General features: G+C 44.0%; 1 protein-coding gene across 1 annotated transcript in view; it reads left to right on the top strand.

Moving 5' to 3' along the window:
• LOC134501193 (plexin-A4-like) overlaps window positions 1–24,949 on the top strand; it is a 62,008-nt gene that overhangs the window by 12,219 nt on the left and 24,840 nt on the right. The gene's annotated exons all lie outside the window — the stretch shown is intronic.

The raw sequence follows: 24,949 nt of genomic DNA, 5'->3' as shown, positions 1-24,949 counted from the left end.
TTCCCCATCTACTGGAAGGGGCTGGCCTAGCTGAGAATGCATTCCTTTCTTTTTTAAACCATCTTTTCTCACTCCCTCATTGGGGGAGGATGGAAATTGAAGACTAATATATCTGGAGTCTATTTGGAGAAAACAGTTCAGAAGCATAATTAACTTCTGAGCAGAAGTGCCGTTCACTAGTTCCTGGCTTAATGGTTTTCTTAACCGTTTTGGGAGCGCAGCTTTGAGGAAGAGCTCTGGGCGAAGTGTGTAAAGAATCATGAATTAATCAGTTGTATTGTTAAGTTTGCCCCTGTGTGGCTCCCTACCTGTGCTAGGAAAGCAGAGGCCTGGGATCACCAGAAAGGATGATTTACTCTGGCCAGTTGGGGTGTGTGTGTGTGTCAAACAAGTCAAGATGGTGGAGCTCTGCCCACCAATCGCTGCCTCCATCTTGACTCATTTGACGCACTACCCCACCGGTGGATCCTCCTGCCTGATGCTTTTGTTGATGAGTGGTGGCCTCTATTGGCATTTCCTTTTCTTGCAAGGAGAATCCATTTCTGCGTCTTCCTGCCCGCTCTATTTTTCTTGAAAAAGAAAAAATCTTTATTTAACTTGCTCTGTCACCTACAATCAAAACCTCTCAGTGGCTTCCAGTAAAAACTCTCAGACTCTTAATGTTTATGGCTCGCTGTCACACCCCAGGAAAATCTTGGGAGATACTGTAGGTTATATTTCATGAGTTGGAAAAGGGAGTTCTAGAATTTCAGCCAGCTTTTTTTTTTTTGGCTGAGATATAATGGGGTCTTGCTTGTTTTTGGCTTGGTGTGTGGGATAAGCCAATGGTGCTTTATTTAATAAACCATGATTCAGTAAATCATGGCTTAGCTTCATGCGTGATCTCGGCCTGTGGCTAATAATTGGCTCTTTTGCTAGATTGCAGTAGTTGAATGGAAATGTTTGGGAGTTTTTTTGGGGAGTGGGTATTTTACTTTTTGTTCCTTTTAGGTGATTTCGAAGTATCTGTTTTAACTCTCATAAAAGAACTGAATGCCATTTGATCAGTGATTAATCATTGTTTATCACCTCCCACAAAAAGCTTGAGGCTTGCATTGACTTCTTTGGGTATTATTTATTGGACTTATAAATTGGGACTCAGCAGAGAGGAAAATGCAATGTGGCATCCACAGATGTTGGAGACCCCTCCGCAGGGTGAAAAATAAGATTGTAGAAATCTTGCAAAACTGTGGCATTCTGACATGAGCTCTTCCCCAAGGCCACGGTATCTGGGTTGCAAAAATCCAATTGGCACCAAAGAAATACAGTAAATTGCCACCACCTAGTGACCACACGGGGTTTTGCAGACCTGATCCAGAATCCCTAATCTTGCAAGGTTTTTTTTTAAACGTCATGAGCCTTTTTGCAAAGCGGGGTAGGTTGAGAACATCTAAGCACCTTTGCGGTCCAACCAGGGCCAGCTTTAGTCGAAGGCCAAGGAGGCCCTGGCCTAGAGTGCCAAAGAGTTGGAGGGAGGTGACGCCATCAGTCAGTGCGAAATACCCTTGAGCCCGCTCTGGGTCCAACTGTGATTAGATTGTCAACATCAAGGTCATCTGGATAATTCTTGCTGTTGCTCAGTGTTGCCTTCAGGTTGAATTCAGTCCATTGGGCCCTCAAGGACACCGCCATGTCATTTTCTTGGCAGCCATCCAGAGCTGGCTTGCCATCACCTTCATCCAGGACATCTCCTTTTTCTATTTTCTAATCCAGTTTCCAGCCCTGGTGTTCCCGTGAGGTCTCCCAGACCAGCCTGTTGCTGCTCTGAACATCCCTCCATGGTTTCATGCTCACCTGCATCTCCCCTGTTGCAGAAAGAGGAGCCACCTTGTCTCAGCATGACCAGCCTCTGAACCCGAGCTGTTGTGATGTGTGAACCGGCCCTGAGATTCACTAGCTGGCATTTACCCTTTCCAAAGATTTGAACTCATGACCCAGAGGAATGATTTTATTTTATGCTTTGCAGCCAGCCAATCTCAAGCTTGGCTGGTTGTAATATCCCCCCAGCCATGCTTAGCAATGAATTAGCCAGAGGCTGACAGCAAAACCTTGCTTTGTGCTCTGTTCAGGCGGGCCATGTGGCTATAATGCAGGTCATCTGGAATCCGTTTGCATATATGATATATGCTTGCGTCTTCCACCTACTGTAGACTCGGTGTACAAGAGCTGGTGTAAATCTTTATGCTGGAAAGATGAGCACGCTGGTGTTCACAGCATAACTTGCATGCAAATATTTGAAAAACGAACGGGCTTGTGACACAGCTCAGGAGGAAAATAAACTTGGGGAGAAATGGTGTGCAAGTAGAAAAAATATGTGTGGGTGTTTTTTTAAACATTTGAATGATGAGATGCGACTTGTCTTCCTCTCCTGGTAGGAAACTACAGGTAGTCCTTGCTTAACAACCATTTGTTTAGTGACGGTTCAGACTTAGGATGGTACTGAAAAATCGACTTACGACTGGTCCTCACATGACCGTCACAGCTTCCCCTCAGTCAGGTGATCACAATTCAGGCTCTTGGCAACCGGTTTGCATTTATGACCATCGCAATGTCATGTGGTCACATGATCGCCATTTTCAACCTTTCCGGCCAGCTTCTGGCAACCACGTGGTTTTGCTTTATCCCCATGGTGATTCGCTTAATGACCACTGCAAAAAAGGTTGTAAAATTGGTTCAGATTCGCTTAATGACTGCTTCACTTAGCAACTGAAATGCTGGTCTCAGTTGTGGCTGTTAAGCGAACACTACCTGCAGCTCAGTTAAGCCATGGTTTATTGAACTACAGTTTTTAAAATAAACCACATTTGGTGAGCTCACACCCCATAATAAGCTATAAGTTGTGATTTACAAACCACAATTGCAGGGCTACTGGAACAAAGTAAGATAAAACAACCTCCCCATATTGTGGCTTTGCAAATTAGTTTAGTCAGTGTTAACACCCTAAGGTTTATATAGACACTAGCAAGGGTCTGATTTGCACATCACACTAAGCCACAGTTTTCTTAATTACTGTTTACTGGATCAACCAGAACTGGTTGGATTTCTATTGCTCACTAAGCAAGTACATTACAGCTTGGTGGTGTCATTAGCCAGCAGTTTTTAAGTTTGAACGCTGTGGTTTCAGCTGCCTTCACTTCGTCTCCTGCAAAGGAATTAAGCTGGCCAGTTTTTAAACTATTTGATGGCTGAATTTGCAATTACTGGGTTCTTGCGGTGCACAAGTAATAAATCAGGCCATTCATGCTCTTTGAACTTGTCAGCTGCGATCCAGAATCCTTGTAAATCAAGCATAAAAACTTCCGTCAGGCCGGTTTGTGGTAGAGAGCTGCTAAGCTCCCTAGGAAGAGGAGAACACCCAGAAATAAAACAGAAAATGATTCCAGAGCTGGATGGCTGCCACCTCCCTGCCGTTATCAGCTATTTTGGGATCTGCTGGCATTTGCTTTGCTCTCCCTCCATGAGGAGGAGGAAAGTTTGGGGGAGAAACGCCGCCACAGATCTCCTGTACTGTGGGAATCAGTGGCCTGGTGCAGCTTCTAGGGCCATTGTGGCCTGCTGACAAACCCTGGTTAAATCCAAACCACTTCAGGCAAGGGATTATTTGGATTCCATTTTTTTTATGGACTTATGGAAAGAGGAAAAGGATGGTGCAGGATGACCCAGGAGCACACCCACCCATAACAATGTTGATAGGGTTTACAGAGCTCTTACACGCAGGAGAAGGCTTCACAGGAGCACGTTGAAGTTCTGCTGGTGGCATCTTCCAGGAAGAAGAGGTTGGCCCAAAGGTTGACATTTTTGTTTTGGAAGTTCCCCAACCCCTTGCCAGTATTCCGAAAAGCAATTTCTAAGCTAGCAGGGGTATCTGCAGGGTATGGTCCAAAAAGTCAGGATGGTGGCCACAGCAGTGTGGTTGAAGTTCCATCCGTTTTTTAATGTTCATAGCATGTGGATATTAGGGCCACCCAGATCCCTGGAGATGCCATCTTTAACCTTGGATGGGGTTGTACTTCCCCATTCAAGGGTGGTGGACAACCTGGACTCACAGCTCTTGCTTGAGGAGCAGGTGACAGTTGTGGCCAAGAAGGCCTTTGCTCAGCTTCATCTGGTGGGCCAGTTGGGCCCTTTCCTAGACATGACATCATTTGATACCCCTGTCCTGAAAGTCCCATCTGCTGCGGGAGGAACATCTCTCCAGCCATCCGTGGCCTTCTAGCTTTCCCATTCTTCCATTACATCCCAGTAGAATGAAATTCTTTCCACACTGCTTTTTTCAGTGGCTACTAAACATGTGGTCGAGAATGGTTCCTATCAGTGGCAAACTTGGTTTCTCCGCTGACAAAGTTGGTGGAGAATTTCTAAAGGCCATCTCTAATACCAGAAAGCTGGATCTGCACACCATGCTTGCAGATCAGTTAAAGCTGTAGCAACATCATTCCCGTAGCATGCCATTTGGGGGAAAGGAATCTAGCATGTTGTGAAACCCAACCCATTTAATTAGCTTATGATCCATTGTCTGCTGAACTGGCCCAGTTAAAGACCTAGCCATATTCTAAGCCTGGTTACAGGGATTCTTGGCTAGTTTTTGCAGCTGAACACAGAAGAATGTACAAACTTTCCTTTAATACTATAAAAAAAGGCCAAAAGTACATTTCAAGCAAGTCCTCTCAAGTTCTTTGGATTTATTACAGTGGGGTGATGTCCCACTATTTTAGTAACATGTCATCTCGTGAAGATATGTGCTGCGTATCAAAGAATCAGTTGGTTGTGTCAGACTGATTAGGCCATATGGCAAACTGCATTTCAAAAAAAAAGCCAGATAAATTTGAAGATCAGCTTTTCCGATGCCAATTTTTACATTGTTTGATTTTTCGGATGCTGTTTTGGTGCATCGTTGGTCCAGTGCATTAAACAGCGGGGACTACTACAATATGCTCCCTGTGCCATTGAAGACTACTGAGACTTATTTTTTGGGTTCAAAATGAGCAACCGGCCTGTGGGTGGGCAAACGTTGCTTTTCTCAACAGAACTCCAGTGCTGGTATTAACCTAGAAAGCCCTAGATCAGCCTTTCTCAACTTTCTTACCCGGAGGAACCCTTGAAATATTTTCCAGGCCTCGGGGAACCCCTGCACTTTCAGGCTCCAGTATAGGCCAGAAGTTACAAAATCATTACATTCGTTTCATGGGTAGGCCTGTATAGATGCATGAACAGTGTTCTTCAACTAAAAATAAAGAATGAAACCTACTTCTTTAATGTGAAGTTGCCCAGATTAGAAATATTTTTAAAATAAATTGTGACCTCCCAAGGGAACCCTAGGGTGCCATGGAACCCTGGTGGAGAAATCCTGCCCTAGATGGATCAGCACCTGGATAGCAGTCAGTTTCAGACACATTTTCCCAACCAATATGTACACCATGCATTGGAAAGTTGAGGGCTCTTCGCCTATGAGAGAGATAGGGAAGTGCAACAAATCCATGCTTGCTGTCTTGTCATTAAACTCCTGGAACAGCCCTTCACTGGAGGTCTGGATGGTGCCTTTGCTCCTGACCTTGAGGGGGCTGTCAAAAAGAGCTTTAGGAGTTGGTCTGGACATTAGGTTGCCTGATGATGGTGATAATGTTGTCTGGATTAAATTCATTGGATAAGTTCTTCAAGACCCATCAAATTGCTGTTGAAATATCACACCAGGCTAGAAACCGGGAGATTGTGAGTTCTAGCTCCGCCTTAGGCACAAAGCCATCTGGGGGACCTTAGGCCAGTCACTTTCTTTTAGCCTTAGGAAGGAGGCAATGGCAAACCACTTCTTGCCAAGAAAACTGCAGGGACTTGTCCAGGCAGTCTCCAAGAATCAGACACGATTGAATGGATTAAAAAAACAGCATTTATTATGCTTGATGTATTAATGTTGTGGTCAAGGTATTGTTTCAAAGATGGTTTGAACTGTAAAGTGTCGGCTTTGTGGAAGGTAGCGGAATAAAAATATAGCAAATCAATAAATTCTTCCAGAGGTATTTAAATTCCACCACATGCTCTAGTTTTGAGCTTGGTAGGTATTTTGCCAAGTATGCATCAAACAGCCTTGTTTGGGTAATTAAACGGGCCACCGTTTGATGGAACTCTTTGTGAAGAATTACCATTATTGATCTCTGAGGAGGTTGTTTTCTGTTCAAATCTACTTTCCTCTGCAGTTATTCTGAAAGTCACATTATTTTGTAGGGAAGGTTGGTTTGGAGTTGGGCAGTGCTGAAATTGAATCAAATAAAATAAGGTTCAGGGCCAAAGCAGTTTTGATGCAAGTTCTTTCCTGACTCAATTAGTTAAGTCGATTTCAAATCCTAGTAACTCTGTTTGGTTAGACTGGTTAAACTTGGTTAGTTTTCTCAGGTCTTAATTTGCCTGGTTAGTTTACAGATCTGTGTATTTTGCAAATTGCGCAAATGGGTTTATTAAATAACCAACTTAAAACTGTTTCATGAATGATGCCAGCATGGACATTCTTCCTCTATACCAGTGTTTCTCAACCTTGGCAACTTCAAGCCACGTGGACTTCAACTCCCAGAATTCCCCAGCCAGCCATGTTGAAGTCCACGTGGCTTGAAGTTGCCAAGGTTGAGAAACACTGCTCTATACAGTTTCAGGAGAATGTTGGTATGTTGAAGAGGGATAGCTCAGTTGGATGGACTTAACTGGACATTATGGTTAATTTTCAATGTGCTGAAGTTCCTCTGTGATTGGTTGACACGGAAAATGTTCTTAGAAGATAAAAAATGTTAGCGTGTGCCTTGAGAGATCTTCATGTCCCAGAAATTTGTCTTGCCTTTGGTTAAACCACAAAGAATCTCCTAATTTGTTTGCTAGTTATGTTCACATCCCATATTTGTCCCTTCATTCATTCATTCATTCATTCAATTTATATAGTCGCCCATCTCAAACCAGTGACTCTGGGCGGCTAGGATTATGTGAAGGCATAATGGACCTGAGGTTGGCACATACATATAAGCCGCTTGCCATCCTAAGCCTGGGTGGACTCAAATCTGTTTTGGCTTATAGTAAGGTTGATATGCTACCTAGTACCTCCAAAATCATCTCATAGGAGTGGAAGATATTTGTAAGGTTAGAACAAATTTTCCCAGTTGTGGCCTTGTGGACATGCTGGGTTTCTTCTTCTAGAATTCCTAGTCATCTGTGGGATACCAGGGTGAGGGAAGTTGGATGGGAATCAAGATGCTGGAGATACTAAAATCAAAGGCCCATAGTTTGAGCCCATCGATTTGGGGTTCTCCACTTCCACTATAATGTAGAAATGGCGCTTTTGGCTTTCCTTCTGTGGGAATTAGGAATTGCTGGGATTGTTGGAATTAAGGATGCTCAAGCATTTAATTTCTTCCACATTCTGAAATGAACCAAAGAGGTTCTTCGCTTCCCAGACTAATCTGCAGATATCTTTTGCATTTTGCATTACCCCATCTTATTGGGGTTTTTTATTTTTTTTTTATTACTTTATTTTACTTTAATCAGTTTTGTATACCACCGTAATCCCACAAGAGTTTCCTGCTTGAAATACATTGAGCTGCTGCATGCATTCATCTTTGAAATCCCTTTCAGAGGAGATTCAGATCTGTGTATTTTGTGAGGAACTATTCTCCAAGATCTAGATTTTTGTGCAGTTATTAAAAAAAAAATCTTGGCAGATTAATACAGAAATAGGGTGGAATGAATGATATATGTGAACTATCTAGGGACCAGAAATAGATGGATTTGGTGTCTCATCTTAGATTAGGAGCTTGTAACTGCATTTCTAAATGATTCAAGTACCCATTTCTATTTTGGTAAAATTTTCAGATACGTTTGTAAATGAATGGATCATGCGCCCCTGTGAGTTTTCCACATTTCGGTGGTCAAATTGTGAAGGCATAATGACATTTTTCTTGTTGTGAGCTGTGTAGGATTTTCTTCTCCCGCCGCAGAAATAAAATGTTTGGGTAGAACAATGCCTTCTGGCCTCCAGCAGGCTTTGCTTACATTTTGCTAGGCACGATGCTGAAAACGGTAAATTCCATTTGGGCCGCGAGCTGGTTACACACACTCAACAAAACTTTCAGATTCAAAACAGCCCATTCGGAGTTCCAGGTGTCCAGCTTTGAATATGAAACAGCTGTTCTGAGTGTAAAACGGGCGGTTGCAGTCATTTTCAAGCGTTTTGAATGGAAGTAAAGCCTTTCTGGCTTGCAACATACGCCAAACGATCAGAGCAGCCCTGTTCTGCATTCAGGCAGGATGTTTTGAATCTGAAAGTTCAAACTGGAAAAGTTTTGCACATCCTGGATATAGATTTATGTATAGGTACAGGTATACTTGTAGGTATTGTTGTTTATTCGTTTAGTCGCTTCCGACTCTTCGTGACTTCATGGACCAGCCCACGCCAGAGCTTCCTGTCGGTTGTCAACACCCCCAGCTCCCCCAGGGACGAGTCCGTCACCTCTAGAATATCATCCATCCATCTTGCCCTTGGTCGGCCCCTCTTCCTTTTGCCCTCTGCTCTCCCCAGCATCAGCATCTTCTCCAGGGTGTCCTGTCTTCTCATTATGTGGCCAAAGTATTTCAGTTTTGCCTTGAATATCATTCCCTCAAGTGAGCAGTCTGGCTTTATTTCCTGGAGGATGGACTGGTTGGATCTTCTTGCAGTCCAAGGCACTCTCAGAATTTTCCTCCAACACCACAGTTCAAAAGCATCGATCTTCCTTCGCTCAGCCTTCCTTATGGTCCAGCTCTCGCAGCCATATGTTACTACGGGAAACACCATTGCTTTGACTATGCGGACCTATACTGTAGGTATAGATCAATGTTTTTCAACCTCAGCAACTTTAAGATGTGTGGACTTCAACGCCCAGAATTGCTGAGGTTGAAAAACATTGACACAGGTAGTCCTTGCTTAACCACCATTCGTTTAACGATGGTCCGAAGTTATGACGGCCTCGGGAAAAGTGCTTTATGATATGTACTCACAGTTACGACCATCACAAAGCATCTCACCACCTCACAGTCACATGATTGCATTTGGGCAGTTGGCAGCTGGCTCACATTTACGATCAGTTGCAGCATCCTACAGTCACATGATTGCGATTTGCGATCTTTTTTGCTAGTTTCCAGCAAAAAAACGTCCATCGTGGAAGCTGGATTTGCTTAATGACTGTTGTAAAAATAGTCGTAAAATTAGGTCCAGTCACGTGGTGACTCATTTAATGACCATACTGCTTAACAACCAGTTTTCTGGTCCCTATTATGGTAGGTAAGTGAGGACTACCTGTATAAATATAGACACAATAGATACAGATATAGGTATGGATAACATACCACAGCAGTGGTATCTGCAGGGAGGTCAAAAAAGGTCAAGATGGTGACCATGGCTGTACGATTGAAGCCTCACTCCTTTTTGTACATGGGTCAGTGTTGAATGCATATATGTACAAAGAGATGGGACTTCCATCTGACGGTCATGAACCCCATCTTATCTGACCCCCACCCGCATGGACGCCAACTACGCCACTCCCAAAATTCCTGGGACCAGGGGTTACTTTGGCTAGGAATTCTGGGCTTGCAGTACAGCACATCTGGAAGACACAGCGAAGGCTGGATCCTTGGCAAAACTCCGGAATCACCGCGGATGTGGTCCGTGGAATGACATTGGCAGCCCATCCCAATCTGGATGGATTCTAAGCAGCAAACAGCAAAGTGCAAAACTGCAAGGACAGTGAAGAGCAGCATGTCCATAAATCAGAAATCACAGCTGCCTGAAAAGTGGAACACTTTCTGTAAACAGAGTCGTCTCTGAGTTTGGCCAGAACAGCTGGTGCATCCTCCTTTGTTGAACTCGCTGTCCGGAGGTCTTCCTTGCAAATGCTGGAATGTGACCTCTTGTTCCTGGAAGCGTCCGAGTTACTGAAGGGGAAAATCACCTTTCTGGTTGGCTGGTGGTTTTTATTAACTTTCCACAGGCAATTTGTCCCACCTTCAAAATGGTGGCAGCTGGCGTGGCGTAGTGTCCAAGGGATTCAGCCACTGAAACCCAGCTGGGTGGCTTTGGGCTGGCAGCTCTCTTGGCACAGCCTACCCTGCAGGGTTGTTGTGTGAAAAATGGAGGAATGTTGAGTTCCCACTGGAGGAAAAGAGGGAACTCAAATAATGGTCTGTGGGAATGTCCTTGGGAGACACAAGGAGGAAGCCAGGGCAGTGGTTAGATAAGGGACATCTCAGCCCACAGAAGCAACGGGAGTGGAGAAAGGGTCTCAGAAGGGAACCTCGCTAGTTCTCTGGAAAGTAAAGGCAGGGGAGGGGAGAAGCACTTTCAGACTTCCAAGATTCTGTTACTGTAACCCAGAGTTTCTCAACCTTGGCAACTTTAAGATAGGTGGACTTCAATTCCCAGAATTCCCCAGCCAACACAATAAAGGTAGGGTTAGTACTCATATTTCCTGTCCAGACTACCTTGAAGGGCTGACACTTATATCTTGCAATTAAATATAGTTTAATAATCCAGTACAAGTAGTCCTCGTCTTACAACCATTTGTTTAACAACCATTTGAAGTTACAATGGCACTGAAAAAAGTGACTTACGGCTGGTCCTCGCACTTAGGATCATCGCAGCGTCCTCATAGTCACATGATCAAAATATGGGTGCTTGGCAACTGGCATGTACTTACAATGGTTGCAATGTCCTGGGGTCACATGATCACCATTTGCAACCTTCCCAGCTGGCTCCCAACAAAAAAAATTAACGGGGAAGCATGTGATTCACTTAATGACTGTGTGATTCACATAACAACCATGGTGATTTGCTTAACGACTGCGGCAAAAAAAGTTCATAAAAATTGGGCTCAACTCACTTAATGACCGTATTGCTTAGCGATGGAAGTTCTGGTCCCAATTGTGGTCATAAGTCGATGACTATCCATATCCCCTTTTTAACTGTCTGGGGAAGCAATGCATGTGGCTAGAGCAACATGCCAAGGCACCTCTGGTTGAGGAAAAATGAGGCCTCTGGGATTCACTGCCCCACCCAAAGAGTATCTGTCTCATGGACAGCACATCAGCTCTGAGACATCATAAAGAGATACCGTAACTGCTTTATCCAGCTGATCTCAGTCTAAAGCTGGCTTACCGCAAGGAGATCTGGGGCATCTTCCAGGAAGCCTTGTCTATATGATGATTCATTGCAACCGTAGTGCCAGAGGGATGAAGCAAGTGGGGATGATGTGCTAGGTTGAGTAGGACAGAGCGACTGCCTCCCAGATAGTTTGATAGTGCGATCAGGGTTCATGTCCTTTGCACCGACTCTGCTTTTCTGCATGTATAAATGATCCGCACAACCAAGGATCTGATGAAACCTCCCCAAACAGCCCACTTTGAAGTGGGTCGTGCAAAGCCTGGGGCTCTTCAAGCCAGCAGATGTTTCTGACTTTTGGCTTAGCGCCATGTTTCTGAACCTTGGCCACTTGAAGATGGGTGGACTTCGACTGCCAGAATGCCCCAGCCAGCACAGCTGGCTGAGGAATTCTGGCAGTCGAAGACCACCCGTCTTCAAGTGGCCAAGGTTCAGAAACACTGGCTTAGCACACTGTTTAAGCCTGAGAAAGAATTGTTAGCCCACCCTAACAGAAAGGAAGCCGAAGGACAAGGATTCCTGAGTAGAGCTGGGCCACATTTGGGATGGAAAGAATAAAAGGTCCTTCAGAGGGCCCAGATGCTAAGCCCTTGCACATTCCAAAGCAGCTTGCACCCTTCAGATTCAAAATGCCGCAAGCCTTACTCCTATGTAGGCCTAGGAAACTTTGTTATTGTGCTTAGAAAGCTCCGCATATAACCAGGAGTAGAAAAAGTTTTCAGGCAGTCCTCGACTTACACCCATTCGTTTAACAACCGTTCAAAGCTACAATGGCACTGAAAAAAGTGACTTGCGGCTGGTCCTTGCACTTACAATTGTTGCAGCGTCCCCATGGTCACATGATCAAAATTCGGGCACTTGGCAACTGGCATTTATTTACGACAGTTGCAGTGTCCTGGGGTCACATGATCACTCTTTGCAACCTTCCCAGGGGGCTTCCAACAAGCAGTCAATGGGGGAAGCCAGATTCGCTTAATGACCATGTTATTCACTTAACAACTGTGGCAAAAAAGGTCATAAAATCAGGTGCAACTCACTTAATGACCACATCACTTAGTGATGGAAGTTCCTGTCCCAATTGTGGTCGTAAGTTGAGGACTACCTGTATGTATGTGTCTGTGTGGATCATTTTCATAATGATCTTATTAAAAGGTCTGTAAAATAATTCCAGACACCTTTCATGCCCACGGCATGCTCCCCTGATTCCCAAGTTAACCCGTTTTCCAGCTTTGCATCAGACAGGGAACTATAGCGATTCCTGCACCGAGGGTGGGTTTGGGATAGACGGTCTCTGAGCCCACTTCCAACTCTAGGATAAAGGTGCGAAACAGGCTAGGGTCACAGAGCATCTAAGCTGTACACAGAGGCATGCATCAAAAGGTTAAACCCACCCAGCTTTGCATACATCCAATGTCTTTTACCGGGCGAGTCCAACTTGTGGAATTCATGCGCAGTGGCTTTTGCAATCGCGCACCCCTGATAGTAGTCACAGCCCAAAGCAGATGCATCCACTGTCTCCCCCAGGACACTGTGGCACGTGGGTGTGTTATGGAACTTGCCAGTTATCCATGGGGACAGAGCTGGCCCTGACCCTTTCTTCCGCTTCCCCAGCAGTTAGATATGCCAAAACCAGCAGTTGAAACTTCGCTTCACCGCCTGCTAATTGCCGCCAATCAAACAGATGTTTCAGGCCTTGCTGAAGAGCTGAGCGACTGTTTACATGACGTATGACAGCCTGCGCCTCTGAACTGTGGCAAGAAGACTGATGGAGGAGAGGCTTAATCCTGTCCTTCCCCAACCTGGCGCCTTCCAGCTATGCTGGATTTCAGGTCCCCTTAATGCTGAGCTGACATGGGGAGTTGGTCATTGTGGCCGGATGCCAGTTGCTGCCCATCAGGCTGGTGTTTCAGGCATGGCCAAGGAGCAGAGTGACTTAATGTGTTTCAGGTAGAAAATGTATTGGCCCCCCTTTGTTCAGTTGAACAAACGATTTGCAACCAGCTCTACTGTTTCCAGATGTGTTGGGACTGCCAAAGTCCCTAGAAAGCCCAATCCTTGGATTATGAGAGCTGAAGATAGAACATCTGAAGGGCACCTGATTGAGGAAAGTTTGCTACAGATACTGGGGTGCCTGTATCTCAGATCTTTGTGCCTTCAAGTCTGTCTTGAAAAAAAAAAGTCTGTCTTGACTCCTGGCAACTGCCTGGACAAGTCCTTTAAGTATTTTTAGAAGTGGTTTCCCCATGCCTTCTTTCATAGGGTTGAGAGAGAGGGACTGGCTCAAAATCACCAAACTGGCTTTCATGCCCAAGGCAGGGCTAGAACTCACGGTCTCCTGGTTTCTAGTCCAGCACCTTCACCACTAGACCAAATTAGCTCTCAATACATCAAGTTTCTAGGTAGCTTTTTCAGAAGTGGTTTGCCCCTTCCCAGGGCTGAGAGAGAGAGGGACTGGCCCAAGGTCCCCCAGCTGGCTTTGTGCCCAAGGCAGGACTAGAACTCACAGTCTCCCAATTTCTAGCCTGGTACCTTAACCACTACACCATCATACCTGGCACATGTATCTCCGATTAGGTTTCCATTCTTGCATTTTGGCAGCCTTTTGAAAGAATATAATTCAGCTTTAGGGAATGGAATTCTGGCCTGGTGACAAAACCAGCTCCTAATTCAACAGGTAGCGACAGTAGACAACACCTCCAAGTAATGCTGCAGATCCTGCACAGGTGGGAATAAATATTCACCAATGCAGTCAAGCCATTGTGTTGCTTCTACAGAGGCACAATGATTTTGGTGGAACAGCAGCCAAGCAAAGGGCTGGATCCTGAGAAAGCCCCCCCCCCCTTTAGAACGCCGGAGAAGATTAAAAAATAATAACAATCCATTTTTTCTCCAGATGCGTTTGGCTGCTTTTGCAAGCTGTGGTGTTGTAGAAGCTGATTTTGAAAAAGTAAATCTAATTTAAATCTGCAGAGACGCCTGGGCTTAAATCTAGGAGATCAAGCTGTCAGAAGTGGGCAACTTCCTTTTCATGCTCTGAGTCAGCTCCGGTTCATGTTCTTGGTGCTTTCTGTATTGCATTATGAAATCTCTGCATTCAGCAGTGGTGGGGAACCTGGAAACCCTGTGGCTGAAACCAGAACTGGTTGTTGACTTATAAAATCTGATATAGTTTAATGTTTCAAGAGGTGTACAGGTGTGGAATATACGGTTGCCTTGTAGATGTTTACTTAATTTATTTTTGGAAATTGTTATCCCACCCTTCTATCCATACAGCAGTCAGGATGGCTTACAACAATGAAAATGAATGAAGTATAAAATTGTCAGCCCTTCCTGAGATATTCCAGTCAGGAAACCAAAACCCTGAATCCTAATACTGTCCTTATTACAAGGTTACACTAACAGAATCTTGCAAGTCTGAAAGTATCTCTCCCCTTCTTTACTTTTACTCTCCCCAAAACTAGGGAGGGTCCCTTCTGAGATGCTTTCTCCACTCCCATTCCTTCTGTGGGCTCAGATATCTCTTACCTGACTGTTGTTTAGGCTGCGGCTCTTTCTCCTGTCTCCCAAGGTTATTCTCAGCCCATTACATCAATTAAAACAGGGCAGTTAAACTCCAAGTAAAATCAGCATCATTAAAATAAATTAGGTTAACAGTTGCTGAGCTATAATTCCCATTGTTCTTGGCCCCCATTGGCCTTGTTGGCTGGAGCTGCTGGGAATGATACAGGTGGTCCTTGTTTAACAACCACTCGTTCAGGGACTGTTCGAATTTATGATGGCACTGAACGAGTGGTAGTTACGACTGGACCTCATACTTATGGCCGGCACAGCATCCCCGCGATCACGTGATTGCGATCTGGGTGCTTGGCACTTGGCTCCAGAATTGCCATTGCTAAGTGGTGTGGTCACGTGGTTTTTAAAGTTATGACTGCGTTGCTTAATGACAGAGTTCCTGGTCCTAATTACCATCAGTAAGTGAGGACTACCTGTAGTTTGTCAGATCTGGAAGGACAGAAGTTCTCCACCCTGGGGTGTGTTTGTACAATATTCTTAAGGCCACTAGATGTCACCAATGAGTCACAGAACCCTCTTAATTTTTTCACTGCCATCTAGTGGAAGATCAGATTTTTGCATACCAGGTCTGGTAACCCTAGCTGACCATTAATCCAGTGGTTAGGAAAGTAATTCTGGCTGAAAGGTAACTAAATATTCTTGATTTTAACAGTGCTTTTGGTAAAGGCTGGCCTTAAAAATAGGGGTCAAATTGAAAAAAGCCAAAAAAAAAGTCAAATTAAAAAAGCCAAAATAACCTTCATCACAACAAGTATAAACAAATTTAATAACTCTTCACCCCCTATATGATTACAGGCAGACATCTCTTCATCCCGCATCCCATTTCTTGTCTATAAGCAAATCCATAAAATGTCAATTTTTCAATCCTGGTGTCAGCAAAAAGTCTGTAAAGCATTGCCAGAACTTTGCAAAAAAGTGTCCTATTTTAACCTTGATGAAATAAAACAAGTTTACATTCCTTTCTGTTACTTCTAACAGTCTTAATTCTCTTGGTTTATCATTTGTATTTCCCTTTTAATTTTTAAAACTTCAGCCAGTATATCCAGTAAAGTGTCCTTTTCCAAGTCATTCTCTTGGGCTGTCATTTGTAGTTCCACTTTAAGTACTTTCTCTGTCTTATCGGATAAAATTTGTTCCACGTCTGTCATTCCTTCATTAACATCTTTTAGATATAGTCTATCCATAGAAGCAGACATCATTACTGGCAGTACTGATACCGTCGTTATTAATTTCTGGCTCCGTTCTTCAAAGATCTCCTTTAACGTTTCCGATGTTATAACATTTTGTGTCATTTTGTAACTCAGTATTAACTGACATAAAAAAACAGGTTTATATATTTTTTTCCTTCTGCTTAGAATCTTTAGTCCCCTCTAGTGTCCAGTTTCTAAAATCATCACGTATCTTTATCACAATAGCCAGGATAACCAAAATAAGGCTGTTTCTCACAAGAACCTGTTTATTTTTTATGGTTAATTCCAAAATCTTATAGCAAAAATCAGTATTCCAAATTTATCTGTACCCTTCATCCATTTATAACTTTCTTAGATCAAAATCTTGCTTAGCTTTTTGCTGTTTATTTCGAATTCTTTAAGTTCTTAAGCTTATAATTAATTTTTCTTTTGTTCAGAGTTGAAGCTAAACTCACCAGGCAACTTTTCAAACTTGTTGTTCCAAACGTCTCTAAAAGATTTAAGATGGTTCCTAGGCAATTTCTGAAAGTGATAAGAAAGTGAGGTTTGCTAACTTAGTGTCCTTTAAAAGTCTCCACAGTGGTTGAGAGCAAGATGGCTAATCCTGTGGTCTCCCAATGCTCAAACCCATGGGAAACTGCTGCCCTGCAGTCTCCTTGCAAGGAGCAGCCATCCAGAGCACATGCGGACAATCTCCTGTCTTCTCCTTATCTGGAGCGGTTCCAAGGGACTGGTCTGCTCACCAGTTCCTTGGTCTTTGCTGAGGTCATTGGCTCCACTTCCACAGAGCCGTCTTCAGTTTGCCATACCTGCCCTGGAAGTCTGAAGCTCCACTCATTTTACATTTAAAAAGGGTGGAGCTTAAGTCATACCATCATAGTCACCAGCTGTTTTTTTGACCCTGCCACTCGTACTTCCTAGGACCCCTATTCCCACTCCATTCAACTTACTTCTAGGTTTCTCCTGCCATAGCCAACTCTCACTCCCATATCATAATATGGGTAAAAGTACACTTTATACCCAGCTGGTTGTGGGTTTTGTTTTTGTTTCTTTGACACACTCATCACAGAGATCACGTACTACCCACTGCCTTTTTGTCAGCGTGTCAATATCTTAAAATTTCTCCATGCATTTTCTCGCCATCAATAAACGTTCTGTCAAAGTACAGACCTTCATCTGCTTGCTTGAATTTTATTTTTGCCATTTCTTTATTTAAGTCTTACATGGCCGCCCGTCTTAAAAAACAACTCTGGGCCACTCACAATGGCAATAAAAGCCAAACAACCCATAAAGCCCCAAAGCAATTCTCCCCCGATGCAGCAGCTTCAGTCTCAACCTCACCCTATTCCAGCACTTGGGACTGTATTTATGTATAACTTGCAGTCATTCACGCTTTTTTCCACCTCAGATGCAATTACTTTGGTCTTTGAGACATTAATTCTCAGGTCCCTACTCCTTGTTGCAGCATACAATCTTTGGAACATTTGCTGCAAATCATTTGGGATCTGAGCCAACATCTCCATACAAAATACACAAAGATTTGCACCCCATCAACAGGTGTGACCAGAAGAATTCCTTATACATTTATCAGTACTGTAAATCTCTTAAGCAATGAAGGATTGTCACACATCCAGGTAGGCTCTGGCAAAGGTACTTGATTATAGTTCTGATTCTAATTCATGAATGATCGTTAATTCTTTATTTGGGCAGTCTTGGTAAGCTTATTATGCTCACTTGCCAACACCATCCCTCCTAAAATTCTGACTATACTTGATTACTCTCGCCAGAGCCTATCTGGAGTTGTTTGGCAACAGGCCTCAGTCCACATAATTATAAAAGGTTTCTTGAACAGTTTTCTTATGCCATTTCTCTTTACGATCCTGGATCTCAAGAGGAGAATCTTTCTCTTCACCGGTGGGGAGGAGGAAAGGCAGTTTTCTTGGAAAACAGAAAGGAGGTGTGACAGTTCTCATTAATTACAAGCGAGAATTCCCATTCCTTCGTTTCCTTCTCAGACTTCTAAGTTGCTGTTTTTCAAAGTAAAGTTTCATTTTATCCAGATCCACGCAGCAGCCAGAAAAGCAGGTGTTCCCATTCAGTGAGGCAAAGGATCCACCATCCTACCTTATTTTCATTATTTGCATGTAAGATTTTTAGCCTCCTGTTTATAACAAGCACATGACCTTTAGGAGCTAATCGGAATTAGATAGGGCCAATGTGTAGCTTGGATGAAAGGAGTCCCCATAAATAGGAGACTGGTGAAAAGATCCAGAAACAGGAGGGCATTTTTGGGAGGGAGTGACACATTTGGAGTTTGGAGAGCGGGTTGTGGGCACTCTCAGAAAATGGCTGCCAAGGTGGGCATGGACTGTAACAAAGGTTCATTTACTGGAAAACAAACTTGTGAGATTCCTTCCTGCCTATCCCTATGATTGCAGAAAATATTCCTGTCTATCTGATCTTATTTTGAATTTGTGTGTGCGTTTAGGAAGTTTCAGTCTAACCACAGAAAAACATATGATGATAATAATAGCAAAGTATATATTTATTTACTGCATTTTTGCCCTGCAGTCAACTGGACTCTTGGCAGCTCACCTGATATAAAAGACAATTTAAAACATCCAGGATAGGCATAAAAAAAAGAGTAACTCATATTTCTCTCTAGTCCAACTATGGAAGCACCAAGACTGGCCTCCCCCAGAAGATTCACTGAATTATTTGAAGTGTGTGCCTGCATTTACACCCAGGGCTAAGCTTGGTTACTGTTGACCTCCTTCATATGTGTGGTTTAGCATGTTGCGCAATCCACCTGGTTTGGTTAATTTATGGTTGGAAGCGTTCAGCAAACCCAGAAAAATGGGTCAGATTTTGTAACCGGGTTACATCTGTTGTGCGATTACAGCCAACTCAGGACCTTTTGCACAAGGATCTTATGACTCCTGTGGGCTTTGATTTATTCAGCATGGACTTTTGTAGAAGATGCTGTCCTGGTAAACTGTACAGACTGTTGGCCTGAATTGGTCAGATGTCCCTGGAGATTCCTCTGTTTAGCTGAACTGCAACTTGCTTTTCCTGTTTTTGGCGGCCTGGAAGAAAAATCTCGGTCTCCAAGCCAGTGTTTCCCAGCCTTGGCAACTTTAAGATGGGTGGACTTCAACTCGCAGAGTTCCCCAGCCAGCACAGCAGAAAGTGTGCTTTTTTTTGAAGTCCACCCATCTTAAAGCTAAATCAAACAAAGCCCACAGGAGTCATAAGATCCTTGTGCAAAAGGTCGTGAGTTGGCTGTAATCACACAACAGATGTAACCCGGTTACAAAATCTGGTAACCCGGTTACAAAATCTACTCTAAGCAGACCCCCCACCCCACCCTCCATTTTTACCTGCTTTGGACTTAGAGGACAAAGGACTTTACTACCATTAGAAGCAGGGGGAAGCAGGTGATCATGTTTCTTGCCTGTGTTCCTCATCCATCTTTCTCTCCATGTGTGGGTTGTGGAGAAACTCTGTCGCTGGTAATCAGGATTTATTGAAAGAAGCCAGGCGGGGGGAGCCAATGTTTTGCTTTGAGATTAAGGGGGATTGGGGAGCTGATCTTGGGCTGAATTGCAAGGCAGCTGGATCCGTTTGCTTAAGTCAGCATCCCGCTTAGGGATGCTGGTTCTCTTTTGCTGTCTCTGGCATCCTTAAAGCGCAGCCCAGAGAACGGAGGCAGGCTAGGACATGGTTTCTCAACCTTAGCAACTTTAAGATGGGTGGACTTCAACTCCCAGAATTCCCCAGTCAGCAAGGCTGGCTGGGGAATTCTGGGAGTTGAAGTCCACTCATCTTAAAGTTGCTAAAGTTGAGAAACCCTGGGCTAGGAGGAAAAGGGCTCAATCTAGCATGCTCTTTTTTTGAACTTGAGTTCTATGTGGCCAGATCTGGGGACCTTGGAAACTGGGTGTCCAGCCTTTGGCTGCATTCACACAATTTGCTGAAGCAAGTCGGGTAAAGCGGGTGTCTTTGTACATGTGAAGCTTGGATAGTGTCAGTCCATTTGTTTTGGAATCCAGGCATTGGGTCTGTCTGGAAGAAGGAGGACTTCAAGAACCAGGTCACGTGTCAGGCCTTTGAGGTAGTCCAGACATGAAGCACAAACCATGAGTGCTAACGCTAGCTTTATTGTAAGGTTACAATAGCAGAATTTTTCAAGTCTGAAAGTATCTCTCCCCTCCCTTACTTTTACTCTCCCAAAAACTAGGGAGGGGCACTTCTGAGATGCTGTCTCCACTCCTCCTTCAACTCAGATTTTGTTTATCATACATTGTCTAAGCTGTGGGTCTTCTTCCTGTCTCCCAAGGTCATTCCCACATACCATTACGTTAGGACTATCATGTGGTTGCAACCTGGACACAATTCTCAGGATTAAATAAATTTGGGCAGGGGGGAATCAGGGTTGTCCAGAGGGAGGGTCAAAAAAATCAAGATGGAGGTCACAACCATGGGATCAAAACCCCACCAATGCTTGTAAAAAGAGGCAGAGCTTCAACTGAACAGTCTCGGTTGCCCTCTTGACATTTTTTACCCCTCTGCAAACACAGAGTCCTTTTCTCCTTTAACTTCTCACTCAGTGTGTTAAGATGTGGTCCTTGGGTTAACAAAGCACAATTTGTATGTTCACAGAACTTGCAGTTGCTGGGAATGATTTGATGGCAACACGCAAGCTGGTCCACACAAGAGGTGAAGGAAATGGCTGGGTATCCATGATACAGCTCTCCAATTTTATTTTAGCCATTATTCAGTCAAGCCCCTAGGTCTTAGTTTGAATATCCCTGCCTTTCTTTGTTCCTTCCCTTGTTTATATCAAATTTATACCTGCAGCCATCCCATGGTGATTTCTTAAACAACAGCAAGTAACATCAGTTAAAAGAGTATCACTAAAACAATAAATAAGGACAATGAAAGCATGCAAATATCCATAAACGTGCAAGATTAAAAAGGGAATGCTTGTTTATCCAAGTAGGAATAATGCTCTTCTTGCATCTTTAGCGTTTTGTTTTCCTCCAGATTTTCTTTGAAGCAAAACACTGAACTCTGAAGCTTCTGCTTGGGGGAAAAAAATAAAATAAAGAAGCCCTGAAATGCTGAGGCTTGGTAAACATGCCAAAATAAAAAGTCAAATCTCTCAGGGCGCCTGTCTGTGTCTGCCTGTGTGGAACTTGCAAATTGTCTCCCCGTTCCAGCCATGGCCTTCCAGGGCAATCTTGGCTGCTGCTTGTACTTTTAAGCTACCGTAGAAAGCCGGATTGGATTTAGGTTGGAAATAAACAAAGCCGACAGAATCCTGAGCCTCCGGCCTCATTTCAGCTCCTGTTTTATCTTTTGTTTTCTGGGTGTTGGTTTTGCGTCGGTTTCTTTGCAACCCCGTGTGATGACAGGCATTGGGTTGCTTCCCCATTAGCCTGGTTCCTTCTCTGGAGGGAGGCAATGTAATTTCACTGTTCTCAGCTACGGGCCACAAGCGTTTTGGAGAAAGGCCGCACTTTGTCTGTGCTTTCTGAGAAACACGGAGACGCTGCGTATATGCCTGGCGAGGTCTCCTTATTCAGTAAATATCTGGTGACTTGCCGGGAGGGCCGGATTCCACTCCACCACCCTGGATGGATGCGTAGCTCTGAAGGCAATCTCCTGCTTCGGCCTCTCTCTCTTAATGCTTGGCGTCCCCTTGGATGAAAACCTGGCCTATTATTAGCATCCTGTGGGTGCAATGAGGAGTAAAAACAAAGACATGAAAATTTCTGAGCCTGTAGGCCCCCCTCTCCTCTCCCCTCCCCATGACAACAGTTTGTTCATAGCATTTTGAAGGTTGTGCTTAAGGAAGTAAAAACGTGATTTAAGTACTGGGATATCTTTAAAAGGGGGTGTTTTCTTTTTGAATGCCTTTGAGTTTGTGTTGACTCCTGGCAACTGCCTGGGCTAGTCCTTGCAGTTTTCTTGGCAAGATTTCAGAAGTGGTTTGCCATTGTCTGTTTCCTAGGGCTGAGAGGGAGGGACTGGCCCAAGGTCACCCAGTTGGCATCATGCCTAAGGCGGGACTAGAACTCAGGGTCTCCTGGTTTCTAGCCCAGTGCCTTAACCACTACACAAATTGGCTCTCTTAGAAAGTTTAGGGAACTATGATTGTCTGCATACTCCTGATAATGAGTGTAATGAGAAATTGATACGCAGTATTTGTTAAGATGTTGGACTTGCACCAGCAAAATCCAGGTTAAAGTCCCCCTTCAGACTGCAAGAACCAGTGTGGTCTATTGGGGAAGCTGCTGGACTAGGAGCCAGGAGTACTGGGTTCAGGTCTCCACTCAGCCATAGAAAATCACTGGGTGACTTTGGGCCACTCACTCCTAGCCCAGCCTACCCTACAGGACTGTTTTGGGGAAAAATACAAAACAGGATTGCTTGTATTCTCTCTTGAGCTCCTAATAAATTAGACAGACAGACAGATGTTTGTGTGTGTGTGTGTGAGAGAGAGAGATAGAAAGAGAGAGAATGGGTATAGTGTGACAACTGAGTTCTTGAACTCTGCCATCCTTGGCTTGAAGCTGGCCTGTGCTACAAACTTTTTAGGGAATTTTCGAGATCTAGCCTTCTCCCTCAATCTCAGTATTTCCAATCATGGTGTAGTGAACAACAACAACAACAACTGACCTTACAGTGTCTGAAAGTCAAGTATAAATGTTAATTGCTGTGGATCCTCTATGAGCTGCCTTGGAATAGAGTGGCAGAGTAAAAATAAATAAATAATACAACTTGGGTGCAAAACCTTTCAGGGCCAAGAGCTGAAGGTAGGTATTTCAGAATCAGTTGGAAGCTGCCTGTAAGTAGAGTGGGGATAAAGTGGATCAAAGCAGTGGCTGTGTTTAGAGGAAAGCAATGTTTTTTTTTAACCCGTTTTCTTTTTTCCAGTTTAATTTCCCTTCCTGCCTTGTTCATTCTTAAAAAAAATGTGTTTAAAGAAAATCTGTCCACTAATGAGGGTTAGAATCCGTCCTTGGAAGCACGGATTGTGCATCTGTACTGTACATAATGGATGGTTGTCCAACATGCTCAACCTTGTTACTGAATTAACTCATTTCCTGGGATTCTATAGCACACTGAACCATTTTCTCAGCCCCACCCCCCTGAAGATATATAGAATTAAAACCTCTGGACATGCTCTTGGGTTTCTGCTTGATATTCCTATCCAATATCAATGGATTGGAACAGGCTGCACATTCAGAGGCAGAGGAGGCCCTTACAAGGACTATGAGCTCTTTAATTCTAGTTGATAGCAAGAAGAAGTAGAACTGAGTGATCACTCGGGCCTCCCAGCCTTCTAAGGCAGTGTTTGGCAACTTTAAGACGTGTGAACTTCGACTCCCAGAACTAAATGGGCTGGGTTCAGCCCACGTACTAAGCCACAAATGAAATACTCATATTGAAGTTATCCAAGCTGAAGATGATGTGTAAATACAGCTACTGGGCATTTAACTGCTCTAATTAAGAACATTATGCCTGTCTCCCCATAGTGTGAAGCGATCTGTTGATAATGGAAACGAAGGGATATGGTTTGTATGAGGTCCAATTACCTTTGAGGGTGTGGATTAGCTGTCCACAGCCTATCTTTGCCTGGAAAGGAAAAATAGCAATGTTAGGATGATTTAAATCTCAGGGAAGCCTTAAAGACAGACATAGTGATGGCCTTCGTACTGGTTATTGAGTTAGCCCATTCTCTGAATTCACACAGTACATTGACTAATCAACGTTTTTATCTGATCAGCTAACATTTACAAACAAGCTGGGTTTGTAGGACATGTTCCACCACAGAAACAAGATTAAAACCAAGCATGTTTAGCCCATTGAACAAATGTCATTGCTGTGTTAAGGATGTTGTTTGAATGTAGCTATTCTCTACTACAGGGGTGCACAGAAAGTAAACTAATTGAGACCTCTGGGCCAGGGTATTTATCTACTGTATCTATCATCTACCTATCTTACTGTAATTTGTGTTCCATTTGCTGGTAATAACTCTGTTTGACTCATGCCCGTAAAAATAATAAAAGAACCTTTAGAATCACAACAGAAGCAGCATTACACCATCATTATCTCCAACACCCAACACCCCTCCCAACCGTGGCTTTGCCAGTTAAGGAGCATCCCCTGTTCTGTAGGCCTTTCAGACAAACCTTCAAGCTGGTGCCTCCTAGATGTGTAGAGTTACAACTCCCAACATCTTCAGCCAACATGGCAGTTCTGTCTTGGTGGGGTGGGATTTGTAGTCCCAGATGTCCCGGTGGGGGAAGGCAGAGTTTGGGTGCAGCATTAGGCTTGGCACACAGTTTGCTATCTGTGATTGACTTCTGCCAAATGGGGTTGTCTTCCTAGCTGACTTTTCTAGGGACGCTGAGCATTTCTACGGGTAGGAAAGCCATGGGCTGAGTGTTTATTTATGAAGCTTTCTCTCACTTAGGAATGGCTCAAAGGAACTGGGGAGCAGACTGGGATCTTGGGTGTCTGGAAATAGGCGGTGAAGACAGAGGAGGAGGGAATGAGCCCTGCCTCTCAGAGGGCTGGTAGCAGTACAGGGGCAACTTTAACTTCTCTGTTGCTTGCTTCTGATGCAAAAGGTTACACCAACTTGAAGTTGTCTTTACACATGGATATGAACTGCATTTCTCCAGTGTTCCTCAATATGCTGGCCTTCAGGGCCCAGACTTCCTAGTCATGTTGGTTGGCTAGCAATTCTGAGTCCAAGACATCAGGTGAGGAACCAGGTTGGAGAAGGCTGTCGGGAAGACACAGTGCTGGGTCCTCTGCAGTTCCCTTTCCACTGGTCTGACATGAGTCAGGGTGTTTGCTTATCCTGTTTTACCGTCTCCTCGTTCACGGGACTCCCTTTCTGCCCAGGATAACAGAGATGAAAAGGGGAGGATTAGCAATTAAGTCGGCTTTCTTTAATGATGGCATC

The sequence above is a fragment of the Candoia aspera genome, chromosome 7, assembly GCF_035149785.1.
Source record: "Candoia aspera isolate rCanAsp1 chromosome 7, rCanAsp1.hap2, whole genome shotgun sequence".
Lineage (NCBI taxonomy): Eukaryota > Metazoa > Chordata > Lepidosauria > Squamata > Boidae > Candoia > Candoia aspera.
This window is presented reverse-complemented; position numbering and strand designations above follow the sequence as displayed.